This window comes from Nipponia nippon, unplaced genomic scaffold (assembly GCF_047370975.1).
Source record: "Nipponia nippon isolate SJK-2023a ecotype South Korea unplaced genomic scaffold, ASM4737097v1 scaffold_1, whole genome shotgun sequence".
Classification (NCBI taxonomy): domain Eukaryota; kingdom Metazoa; phylum Chordata; class Aves; order Pelecaniformes; family Threskiornithidae; genus Nipponia; species Nipponia nippon.
In genome coordinates, this window is record NW_028262290.1 from 85,338,222 (window position 1) to 85,352,247 (window position 14,026).

The 14,026-nt window shown below is 35.9% G+C and overlaps 1 protein-coding gene across 3 annotated transcripts in view; it reads right to left on the reverse strand.

Annotated features, from left to right (window-relative positions):
• Positions 1 to 14,026, reverse strand: part of LOC104015341 (cadherin-12) — a 589,747-nt gene that overhangs the window by 327,208 nt on the left and 248,513 nt on the right. The gene's annotated exons all lie outside the window — the stretch shown is intronic.

Sequence of the window (14,026 nt, forward strand, 5' to 3'; positions counted from 1 at the left end):
TAATGGTTAGGCTGTCACAGAACTGAACCTCTTCACTGTCTGCTTCTCTGGATGAGATTAATAGATACACTAGACTCCTCTGTACAGTACTTCTGCTATCTGCACAGAAAACTGCAGCCCTCTCTCCCCTTTGACCAAAAAATACTTTAGGCAATAAATGAGCTAGGCATTCTAGTTCCAATACATGGGGTGATATATATGCATACTTCTCACCAATACACTCCAAAATACCTAAAGGAGAAACTTTACTTAATGCTTGGAAATGCTTTGAAGATTAAAAAAAACTAAATTAAAAAAAAATTAAAAGAGAGAAGTGGTAAGAATAAGGACCAGCCTCCATTCTGAAAGCAGCAATCATCTTCCCAGCTTCTTCAAACACCGTCTCTGTTTTCAGTGGAGCTATGACAGTTTATATCAGGTGAGGTTCTTGCCTCTAGTTTTTATTGGAGGAAAAATTCCAAGTAAACTTTGAGTAAATTCTAAACCACTAAATAAAGACTTCAAGATTTTAGCTAATATCCAATTTCAAAATGTTTAGATTTTTTCCCCCCTCCAAGTCCCAGATACAGTAAAAGTTTCCTTCACTCTTTTGAATATATCCAGCATGAGCATGACTTTTGTGATGCAAGCTGATCATCCACCCTACCTCCAACAGGCTGCATCTTGCAGACGAGAATTTTTCAGAGCTGCTCTCATTTCTCAAGTTCCACTTAATCCTACAAGAGCTACAACTTTTCACAATTCCCACTTATGAAAAAATAAGACCAGGAATGTAAACTATCTCTGCAGAACCAGTTATCATTACCATCACCAAGCAAGAAAAGACAGTCAAAGTAAGAGCAGCCTTCTACCTCGTTACTGGCAAGGATAATGCAAAGTTCCTTCCTTGTCAGAAGCTGTAAATTTTGTATCCATTTTCATTCATCTGAGTCCAGTGCTACGGATAGGATATATAATATTCATCTTCCTGCCCTTTGCAGATTACCTTATAGTTGAATGTAGTAAAGAGAAGGCGGCCATTATACCCAACTGAACTACCAGAAGAGATCAAAGAACACATCCTGCACTATAATTCAGACAAAAGAAACACACTGAAACATGCGTTTTCCCCACTGTCTTCCAATAGTAACATCTACTTTCAGACCAGCTTTCGTGCTTTTAATAGTTTATTTGTTAATTGGAGGCTGGTTTCGCCTCCAAAATTATGCATGCCATCCTACAGGTCTAATTCAAACAAGGTTGGCTGACCCATCCATCAGCATGCAAAAGTGTAAACAGTGCAACCTTAGTTTTACAGTGTGTGAAAGGCAGAAGCATAGGGGACAAACAGTGTTGTTTCCTGTACCCAACTACTAGACCAATGCACCCTTGTTGAGTCAGGAACATATGCTACATTTATACAAAGTAATATTCTTAGAAAGTGCAAGTTTTCATGAAAACCAGACCTCTTTATGGCATGTAAAAAAAGAGCACAAGAATAATCACTAACTATTTTTGAGAGAATGATTCTCTTCCTAAACTTTTTTGGGGGGGAAGACTTTCATTTTAAGATCGCAAATAATTAGAGTTCTCAACAGTCAGTAAACCAGCAAAGTATTGTTTTGATAACATATGTTAACAGAGTGTGTTAACTTGCAGAATTAACCAAGTTTAAGTGATTTGTCCAATACCTCCTAGAAAGAGAAGAATCACAGCATAGAAACTCTGATTTCCAATCTTCTGATCTAATTCTGAAATGATGCTGCATTACACATGCCTGCTACTTTATAACTGCTTGTCCTGAACCACTAAGTGCTGTATTAAATGGTGTATATTTATCAGCTCCATTATATTTATGCAGAATAATGTTATTTCTTCTAGTCTTTCTAGATAAACAATGGCAACACAACAAAAAGGAAATTATCTACAAGAAATTACATTTCTTGTAATTATTTCCTTTGGCACACTTTTAAAATGCTATCAGCTCTTCTCCCACAAAAATAAGGAGGATATGAAAAACAAAATAGTAAACAAAAACTTAATATTTATATAAATAGAAATAATAATACAAATGTATGAAGTAAAAAAAAAAACAAAAACAAAAAACCAAACAAACCAACGAACACCCAGGAATAATCAATGCACGTATCTGATACTCACCAGAGAACCAACCTTGTACATGTTCCCTTGAAACTAGTGCCAATTAACACCGATTTTTCATGGTAGTCATAGTTGAATTTTTCATGTACATCTGCAGCTGAAAATTGTCAAATTGACAAGCTAAGCCCCAAGCTTTTACTGCCTGTACTGATCCTTATAAACAGATTAGAATAAGGAAGACTGATTCTGTGATTAGTTTAGGTAAAGGGGAAAGAACACAGCAAAGTTTTTACAATTACTCCTCTGTGGTCTTAATTCTAGCTCTTCTGATCTGTTAACTTGTGACAACAGTGGCCTTTAATGCCCATGCCTGACCTTGCCCTGCTCTCCATTAGTCTCATATTTCTCTGAAATATACAGCACCTCAAAACAAAAAAGCTAGCTCACATGCAGAGATGAGAAGTGCATGTTTTCTACCAACTGGTAATTATTTTTGCAAGCGTATGCATCTTCCTAGCATTTTCATGAGAGCGTAAAAACAAACCTAACCTCTATAGTCAAAAATCCTTATGTTTTGTTCTTTGCTTTTCAAAAATTTCTCTCTGGGGGTGTAGCTGAACAGTGAGAAAAAAATTGTGGTAGAAACATAAAGTGTCTGCCCACCCAAAGTCAAGCTGTCATCTCAGCTGGGGATGCTGACATTCCACGTTATATTCAGCTAAAGACAGAATGACTGCTGCCTAATAGGACTATCGTCAGTGGAACTGTTTCATCCCAGACCTGGGGAATACTTCTATTCTTCTTCTGAAAATAAAGTTTTCACTCTTTCCAGACTTTTGCCTAAACAAACCTTTCTTAGTCACTTCTTGTTTTTTTTATCTATTCTATTTATCTATCATACCTTAGTTACTTGCAACTGCTTCTTCATTTTGTTTGTGTTAATTCCCACCTTACTAAGTAGGATTTTAAATTCTAACACTATAAGCATTATTTATAAAATCAGGGACTCAGGATGGCTCTGTTTGAGGTTTAGAGTACCTGGTCATTCCACTTCAAACTGGAGGACAGCAAAGAAGCCTACTTGAGTGAAGTTAGCTAAACTAACATGTTATTTTCTTAACAGAGGGTTAGACCTAGCACAAGCTAACTTCAGGGAACTCCCCAGACTGTGCAAACCTTCCTCTGCTTTGACAACTGCTTCAGAGAAGAAATTATTGAATTCAGGCAGAGATTGGATTGGACTCTTTGTCACTAACTTCTAATGGAAAGTCTATCAAACTTCAGTAGCTAATTAAAACCTAAAAAATATTCCTTTTCTTGGTAGCATGCTGTAGGGGCTCAGTGTGTGTCAAAGATAAAATGTAAGATTGATGCTAACACCAAGCTCAGAGTGGAATCAATGGAAATTATATCTGTGTCATGGAGGACCTCATTCCAGTATTTAAGAAGAATCAAAGGGTTGGTTTTCCCATAAATTGGCTTTTTTACACTACTCATTTGGTGTGGAGGGAGTAGCAATTGAATCTCGGAACCTAAATGTTCTCGGATATACTATACAACTAGCAAATTCAGCTCCTCTCCTACCTCCTGCACAGATGTCTCAGGCCTGTAACAGTACCATATTTCACAGAGATATCTTCATATTTGAAAAAGAAAAGTGCCAGTCAATTGTCTTCTGGTGATGCTTCTGTAGCATCACTAGAATCCTCCTCTTGAGCAGTACAAGAGGCCTCTTGGATGGACAGCCTGGGGAAAGATCTCTTGCCAGTTGGGGGTGTGACTGGATCCTCTTCTCCAGCTTTCTATTGCTAGATACACAGGTAATTTCTGATTTGTACCAGGGAGTTAGGCTGCAGATGCCAATAAAAGAGTGGAACTTTGTCAGCCTCCCTGAGGTCTTCCTCTTTTCACTACCAAACAACACAGGATACATCTGGCTCCAAGGGTGGACATAATTATCTAATCAAAGAGGCTTTGTGTCAGTAATTATTTTTTTAGAATATCACTTTAACTCTGTTCAATTAAGTTAAACACACAGCTTTTCTGCCTGCATTAACAAGCAGGTGAAGTTTACTAAATAAGCAGCACAGCTGTTACCAGATCATGCGTGGTTCTGTAGAAATATCTAGTCTCCAAACAGGGACTCAAAAAAGGTTTCCCAGCTAACTGAACATCATCTAAACAATTCAGTGAGATCTCAAGACAAAGCTAAAACCATCAAGCACAAATCACACTCCTTTTGCACAATGTCCTAATCTTTGATAACACTGCAGAGCTAACGCAGCCAGCTTTCCTGTGAAAAATCTCTTAGCAGTGTCATGGAAAGGAACAGCCTGACCCCTAAAAAACACACTGAGAGAGGAATAGTACAGAAGGGTGGCTCAGGCTGTGTATATAAGATGTGCAAGTGAATAAAGACATCCTCCAAAGGGGTTCAGAATTAAATAGTTAATCAAAAGGTTGTGCAGTAAGGATGTCCTCATCCTACTGGGAGGGCACATCAGGGAAGAGCAGGAAGTGCATATAAAAATGTGCATCGACTTCCTGAGGCGTTTCACAGTCTGGTGAGAGAACAGACCTCGCTGCTTCTTTTTAAATCCCATATGATGCATGATTCACCCAGGGAATAAGATTTAGTTATGGAAGAAGAAATGCTAGGAGTTATCATCACACATAAAACTTCGGCAAATTTTATTTGCATGAGACTGTAGCTCCTTTTGGTTTCAGCGAATATTTTTTTTTCTAAATTCCTTAGGAGCAAGGCACTATATCTCTGGACTAGTTGTAGTTTGGAAGAAAAGAAATCTTAGTCTTCCAACTTCATTTTAAGAGAGTAGACTAAATTCTCTCATGTTTTTTCCATACCTCTTAACAGTTTGACTGGTAGAATATAGGTATATAAAAAGCTATAAGAAATCTACCAGCTTCTGAAAGGTCATGCAAAGGGGAGGTTGTTGGAGAGCTTTCATCCAGGCTGCTAAGACCTGAGCTGATATTCCTCTTACTGCAATATTTGATATTGTTATGACCAAAAAGAAAAACTGGGGTATGAAATTTATTTACAGTGCTTTGTTACACACATTACCAGCTCTCACAGATGAAACAGAATCTGAACTCAAGTCTTGGCATGAAAAATAGTGTTGGAGCTCATTAAATCAGCTTGAATAATATAGCAAGATAGCATCCCTGTTGGAAAATCTGAATTTGGTGTCATCATCTTTCTCAAAATAAAGTGTTAATGATTCCTCTTATGAACTTCTAGCATATGAAACAAACTTAGACAATCTGTTTTCTCAAGAACTGAAGAAAATAATTTCAAATATGTAAAAAGGGATAAAACTTAGACAGCAACCTTAACATTTTTCTCATTCCATCATTTAGTCACTGACTTTTACATTTTTTAAAGAATCTTAAGAAATTACAATATTTGTCTAAATGCATATGACAATCTTCAGAGTAGTCTCAATACTGACCCCACTCAGTAAAATTTTGCTTGAGTGAGGAACTGATGATTTGTCCCAGTATGAATAGTAATGCATCTTCAGGCTAAGAATGAAAACTATGTTAATATCTATGTATGTGTATAGGTGTATATATACATGAAAAATATAAACAGTACCTATCCCTATATTATATATACAAGCACATATAAAATATATAGTACATATATATATACACACACATATATACAAGTTTGAAGCGGAATAGAATACCTACAAGTTAATGTATTACCATTATACATAATACAAAATCACAGGTATGTTAGCAAAAGACATGCATAAGCCCATTACTAATCCAGACCTGTGTTATTGTGGCAACTGTCTCACATAAGCTTAAAACACAGTATGTAACAGCACAAACCATAGATATGTAATAATTTTGTAGCACAACTAGCTTCCATGCTATTTTAGAGTCTAGAGCAAGAAGTGAATACAAAGGTAAAGAAGAATTTGTCAGAAATTCCTTCCCATTGGAGTTTAGATTCCATATACTATATAGAAACGATGTTTGTTACAAGGTTTTTTCCTCCTGAAACTGAGTGATTATAAAATACCTATGTTTACATCACTGAATCTCACTCTATTTTTGAATATATTTTCTTTACCTACCTAAAGTGGATGGCCTTAAGGGCTGGGCCAAATCAGGGAGCTTAAAAACGAGAGAAGTGGAAACAGATCTTTAAACATATATTTATTTATATATTCAAACTTTTTCACTCTATTCATAGGCCATGCTGGCAGTTTGGAAAATCAGCAAAATCCTTTAGCTGTAATAAATCATCGCTTTTCTTTCTGTCAATTATTTCTTCTTCTCTTTCATGTATACAAACGGAAAAACCACAGTGTACAGCAATTTAATAAGAACCAATACTATATTAATAATCCTACTATCTGAGTTTCCAGTTGTGAGCCAGCTCCACATTACAGAGATTCAATTCACTCCTGAGCCACTTGCTGAAGGATCAGGACTGCTGAAACTGCCTGTCCTGGCCCCTTCTCCAGTTGTAAATACACATGAAATATGCTTCGATTATGATTTATTGTATCATGAAGTTCACTATTTAACCACTCCAGTCCTGTGTGATTTTTAGTACATAACATTTAACTCGGTGCACTTACATTCAATAAGCTGCTATTGAAAACAACACTAAAATTCAAGACAAAGTACGTTTATACGCAGGAAAGGAAGACTATGAAGGGCCAATTTTCCCATATCCGACAGGCATATATTTGAACTTGCAGAGAATCGGCAAACTTATTACAGCTTGCTTATTCCATTAAAAAAAAATAAATATATATATATATCTGCTGTATTGTTTGCCTCCATTAATGATAAATGTCATGAACGCAAACATTAACTCACTAAGCAGTGTAAGTAACTGGTAGAGCAGACAGAAATAACTAAAGTAGTTTCTTAAGTAAAGCTATGTTTTTGTGCAGCTGGAAAAAGTTTCCTACATTGTAGGAATAATTAAATGTCTAAATTATAGTTTTGTTTTATGTTGGGTACTCATCATTTTAGCCATTTTTTACTTATCAGTTTAAGAGTTTTCTGTGTAAATGGCTGATGTTTATGCATATGTCATCCTTTGAATATCTGGAGAGGAAGACATGATTGGACTGTTCTCCAGAAAGTAGCTATGAAAAGCCATGATATAATGAGTACTTCTTATCTATTCCTATTTGAATCTGTCTCTTGTACCAATTTCCAAAACTCCTATTATATCACCCCGTCTGTATGGATACAGAGCAAAATTTAAACTTGAATATCACTTGAATTTGTTCATACTTCCATTATCTGGTTTCTTTTATGACAAAGTCAGTCTCCTGACAGTCTAGATGAAAGAAATGACAGTCTATAGTCCCCTCACTTATTGCCCACATGCCTGTTATCAATTCTGAGGCATCTCATGGGGGAAACAAGTTCTAGAAACCTCCAGAAAGACCTTTACAGATTACACTAATATAAACAGAGAATTTTACACAAAATGCCTTTTCCAATCATAATTGATAGCATACAAGGAAATCCTTGATATTAAAAAAAAAAAATCAAATCATTAATTTATTCTGTATGATTTTTCATCCTTCATTGATGGTGTTACTGAAAGCACAGCATTTTTGGCTGAATGCTCTGAAACAGAAAACAAAATGTCTTTTTTGCCTACATTTTTTATCACCTGGAAGTATTTGTCACTACATTGCTTCCTATTTGATCACGGAGCACAAAGCAGCTTTCATTCTCTTTCCTCCTTGAAGTTAAGAAAAAAGAAGGAATGTTTACATGTCTTGAAGCCAAGGTGAGACAAAACCCAAGAAGCTGAAAAAATAAAATATTTGGGAGATTTGTGTGTGTTAAAACCAGAAACCTTTCAAAAAAAGAACTAGAAATGAAATTTCCTGGTGCAGGGACCAAAGGACATAGCTGCAAGTTGCCATGACCGCTTTATGAACTCCCGAATTAGCGCTATGAGGAATAAGTGGAAAATGGAAACATTGCTCAGATTGCTGGTCAAACTTTTGGCAATAATTAGGCAGAGTCAGGCTGCCTTAGCTCTACCCTGTGCCAGAGTCTAAAATCTTGTCCTTATTCTGCAACCGTCTAGCTGTAAAACCTATGCTCCTAACCCATGTAATCAAGCCTTGAGAAAAGGTATGTCTCGTTACTCAAGTACTTCCCTCCCTAAACAGTATTTATGCTTCATGTACCTCATACACAGCTAAAACCAGTATTCTTGGATGTATAGATCATGTGTTTCTAACTTAGAGAATGACTTTACATATTTGAGCAGGATGTACATTTCTGGGTACGTATAGGACATTAGAGGATCAAATACTTGACTGTAAATCCATCTGGAAAGACAACTAAAAGAAAATAAAAACACAGGGTGTTCTGGCACTTACTTAGAGGTCAGTGAATCAGTGAACCTCAAATCAATTAAAATTTGGTGAGCTGTAATGTTCAAACCATCAGCACTTAAACATTCAGGAAAGCGTCTGCATTACAGGAAAGTTATTATTCAACCACCACTTGTCAAGTCTGATAAATGGCCATCCCTTTTGGCTTACTAAAATGCGTTACCACAGACTACAGCTAATAGTACCAGACTAAAACTGGTAAAGGCTATGACCTGTGCAGAAGAAAAAGGTAACATGCATTTCTTTGTATAAAGTAACAAAATAAGAAGTAGCAATCATTCAAATACTTTGCACATCATGTACAGAGACAAACATATCAAGATTTCTTAACTGTATAAATAATTATCATTAAGTAAATGAGCAATGTTTTTAGAAGTCTATGTATACTGTTGTAACAGTTCGTTATGACTTCACTGTCTCGCACATCTAGTTTTATGATATGTGAAAAATGATGTAGCTGCATCTTATTAAATTAAATTAGACACCACATGCAGCTTAAGCAATTGCTGTAATTACTCTGTAATTTCTAAAATACGTATAATAGGAATACACAAATGATATAAAGTTCATTTTTATGTAAACAGAGTAATTAATACAGAAATCTCAAACTCTCCTGACTGTCAAAAACAATATGCTTGCAAACTTTAAGAAGGGCTGGCACAGTGCTTTCAAAGACTTTAGAAGAAATTGGGTAATCAGCTTTCAGCATAATAAATATACGTATAAAGCATGCAAATGAAATTCAGTAAGTATTACATAACAAACACTCTAGGATATGAAGCTATGATTCACCATTTGTTTTTTCTCTGGATAATAAAGACTAATTGTGACTCATTTGAATTGGAAAAAAGCCATCCATCTCATTACTAGAATGCAAAATGTGGGAGGTAGCTCCTACCACATCTATCCTTGTTGTATTTTGATGGCCTGTTCTTCCTTCACACTCCTACCACACACAGTTCAAGCTGGACAAAAGTTTGAAGTAAAACTGCTAAAACTAGGAGTTTGAGTCACTACTGAGTTCTTCCATTTTCTCAGAGGAAACACCACCATTGGTTTCACCAGTGTTACACCAACTTACAACTGTCTAATGCAATAGGAAGTCAGACCCTGAGTGTATATTAGAAGGCAAATGACAGTCATTTAAAAGGAAATTTATATACTAAGGCCAAAGAAACTGAAGATGATGAAGGATACAAAAGGAGCAATATGCAAACCTCTTCTGCATTTTATATTAAGTATGGGGTGCATACCAAATGTTGTACATGTTCATTTGCATAAACACTGTGCTAGCTATTGCAAGTGAAACTCCACTTGTCGTTACTTAATCAACCATATTACTGAGATATGGAGATTATCCTGCATCTGTATTTTTTTTCTTCACTGTTAGTTTTAAGCATGCCTTTCCCAGGAATCCAGCACACAGGAATGTACAATTCTGTCTTTTCCTAGCCATTGGAGCACTTGGAGAGAAAGAACAACAATTTGGATTAATTTCATACTGATTCTCTTCATCTTGGCCCAGAAAATATTCATAGTGCTCATTTATACTGATCTAAGACTACATTAGGGCCAGCAGCAAAGACTCAGGGGCAATTGTTTTTGAAATTTCTTTAGTAACAGCCTAAAGGATATTCACAACAGGAATTATTTATGTTTGTTCTACAAGCAATTCTTGGTTTTCCATGTAAATTGTTCAAGAATTCATGGTTATGGGGAAATTTTCCTTGAGCAAAATGCACAGAAACCTCAAATTAGTTATAGAACAGCCTCATATTCTACGTTTCTACAACATCCTAATTAGTGACAGATAAGTTGTATAGGTGAAACACAAGATGTGAAACTTTCCACAAAAATCTCTCTAAAGAGGAAAAGCTTTCCGAAACCTGTAAAATATATTCTGTGGTTTATTGCTGTTATGACTGCTCTTTTGAGGGAGAAGTCCTTTACAATCACCCCTGCCTTATGATCTGGTGGAAACCAGGTTCCTAAAATCTCATTATTATTTTCACTTGCACTATTTCAATTCAGAAGAGTGTCCTTCACAAGCACATCTCTTATTTACAAGCACTGCATGCTGCACTGAATGGGTTGTAATCCAAACAGAAAAAATAATCATCTTTATCCTGATTTTACAGATGTAAAATGTGTAATGCAGGCAAAGATTAACCAAACAACTTGTCAAAACTCATACAGAATGTCTCCAGTAGAGCCAAAACCAAGCCAACCAAGTTACAAGCCAGTGCCTTAAACATAATATGAAAGAGAACTTTCAAAAGTCTCATTGTTAGTGTTCCAGCTCTAATGCACATGATCTCTACTGTATACATGCTGATCATCATTGCCTTCTTACTTGATTTCCAAATTCAACAAGATTTTGTCAGGGAAAAGAAAGACAGAGAAATCAAAGCAATCATCTGCTTATATCTGCAATCATTCTATCTACCCACTTTATTAAAATTTGAGATAAAATGCTATGACAGTTTCCAAAAAATACCCAGACTTTGTAATATGGTACATGTAACGTAACACTATTTTCAAGAAGGCCTAAGGTTAAAATCTAAAAATAACACTAAACAACTATATAGCACTTTCTATTTACGGATCTCAAAAAAGGAAGTGTAATTATATCTGTAATTCAGAATAATGATGAAGTGACTTGTCCAAAGCCCAGGAGAAAGTCAACAAGAGAGTATCCCACTCTAATGCCCTATTCAACGAACAGAGGCACCTCTGTGTAAAAACAGGGAAAGATTTGTTCTGATGGACAAGTGATAATTATCTGAATGGGAACAATCTACTTTTCCCTGAAATCTCTAGTGCTTTTGTTCTTCTTTATTGATATGCCATCAGACTTACTGTCAATTGAAATCACTTCTGATTTGCTTCTAGCAGAGGACAAAAGTGCAGAAAGTTGTTAGAGAAAGAAAAAAAAAGGAAGATAATACATGAAAGCATCAAAATTGAAAAGACTTTTCTGTCTGGATGGTCCTTGTTAATTCAGTTCTACCTGACTACTAAACAACAGTTAAAACCTAAGGAAGACGCTTGTCAACACTTGCAGGCTACTTGAGGGTTATACAAGGGTTATACTAGAGTATTTATATGAGCACACAAGTCAAATCCCTCAATCTGCGTTCTACAGTATTTTTTCGCCTTTTTTCCAGGAGACTATGATGATAGACTATTTGAGATTCCTTGTATCCTGCAATATAACAAAAAAACAGTTAGAACATCTTAATTCAAGCTTATTCTGGATACCTAAACAACTTTAGAAACCTGTCTCAGAGCATGGAGAAGCAGGACAGACTGGCAGAAATTCATGTTAGAGACTGACATTAGCATTTCAAGTTTTGTTACTTTTCGCAAAGGTTCTGTGTAGTTATTTATTAGCCTTCCTTTAAAAAAACACACTGGTAACTGTTTAATGTAAATTGGTCAATAATGAACAATGTAGAAGCACGGTTGACTTGCTATGAAAATCTATAGCCAGTAGGCTTAAATTCACCTTGCATACCATACCCAGAGTATGTACACAGAACACAGTACCACAGCTGGATTTTAAACAAATGGCAATCTATTAAAGTGCTTTTTTTCCCAAAACACTACAAACTTCTCTTCTCATAGATTTCAGACAGCCTGAGGGCAGACAAGGTTGCCTGTCAATTTATAGCCAAGTTTATACCTGTAAAGGCCCCATGAGGCTCTGAGACTCAAACGAATGTCCATTTCCTTTATACTGCACTTGGGCTTTTGAGACCCATGTCCTCCAGGTGCATTAACATTGTCTGACACTCATTAATATGGCAAGACAGAAATTGTAAGTGATGGGCTGTGAGATGTTACTCTCATTTGGGGATTTTAAGAGGCAGTTTCACTAAAGGTCTCTGTGCCATTAATTCTGTGGTACTCTTAGTATAAAACAATATAGTACAGACAAACTGATGTTGAGCAGCGAGGGCAATTCCAAGCATAACAGTAAAGAAGAATCATCTAACTAAGGCAAGAACAAGTTTAGCATTAACATTTTCAGGTGGCTTTCCAGCTATTCACATTCATTTGGTACTATTCTCTTGTGCCTGTATCCTACAGTTACATTTCAAATGCTTCTTATTATTATTTTCAAAAGAAAATACGGTTCACGTTCTTTTTCCTCCTCCAAAATATAGGCAATTTTGAATCTCATTTGTCAGTACATTTCTTACTCTGTTTCATTAGGCCTGTCACTGCCGTAAAAACATCTAGAGAGAACAGGATTCATTTGTGGAACAGAAACAATTAGTCAACAGAACAGGTACTGTTTCAAGAAACTGAACACCCTCTGCAGGATTCCAGGTTTCCTTTTCCTTTCTAACCAGTTGAAGAGAGCAGAAGCAGTAGGAATCATGAGACTCCTGAAGGAATTCATACAGAGGCAGACAATATATTAAAATTCCAGCAAAACATTTACTGACTGGAGTCCAGGTTAGCTGAATGACTCCCACCAACTTCAATGGATTTTAAATGTGGCCTCGAAATATCCTCTTACTTTATGCAAAATCTGGAATCCTGTCAAGACTTACATGCTTACTCACGTCTTCAGAAGTCTTGCAGATTTAGGTTTTGGAAGAAAATATTCACTTGAGGATTCAAAGAGTTAAATATCAGTCTGCCCATTAGGGAACTTACAGCAGGGAGGTTACTAATATTGTTTAAGGACAGAAGAGATGTATTGAAAGACAAAGGCAGATAGAGCAAAAGGAACTTTTTACTTCCTGGTGTAAACCATCATAAATACATAAATATGGTCCTCATAATTCAGGCTTTTCCACAGAAAAATATGGGTTGGAAGAGAAGCCATCTGTCCAACTTACTGCTAAAGCACAACTAAGTTCAAAGAGGAATAAAGTTGCTCAGGCCCTTGTATTTTCTACCAATTTCTTGATAAACATCCCTATACCGTGACATGCATGATAACATCTCTTTTTCCCGTCAAAAAATTATTTAATAATGCAGTACATGGTCTTGGTGGATTCCTTGTGTGAACTACCAAAAGCTTTTTTTGTACAAACAAAATCTGAAGAAGACCATAGCAACAATAAAATTAATGATAGTGTAGTTGAGAGAGAATCATAATTAAAAGTAAAGAATGTTTTAAAATGAAAACTGAAAGAGAAGGAGGAAATAAACACAAAACATATGAAAAAAACCAGATGTTTTTCATTTTTTTGACTTTCCATTTATTTTGTTCCCCTTCTCTTTTCCTGCCTAATGACTTTTATGCAATAAATAAATAAATAAATAAAAATCTATGGATATTTCTGTAATGCTTTTGATCTTATTAACAGGACATCTTCCACTGCCTAAGAAAAGCCAGAACACAAATAGTATTAATCACATGTTGAGTCTAATTCCTTGTTTAGTGTTCTCACAGCCACTTTCTTCTAAGACAGTATTGTCAGTATGTGAGCTATGGATACAGACTCATTACCTACTCATGATTTTCCCCTTGGCAACAACACTCTCAGCTACTGAGATTGTGACCAATGCCT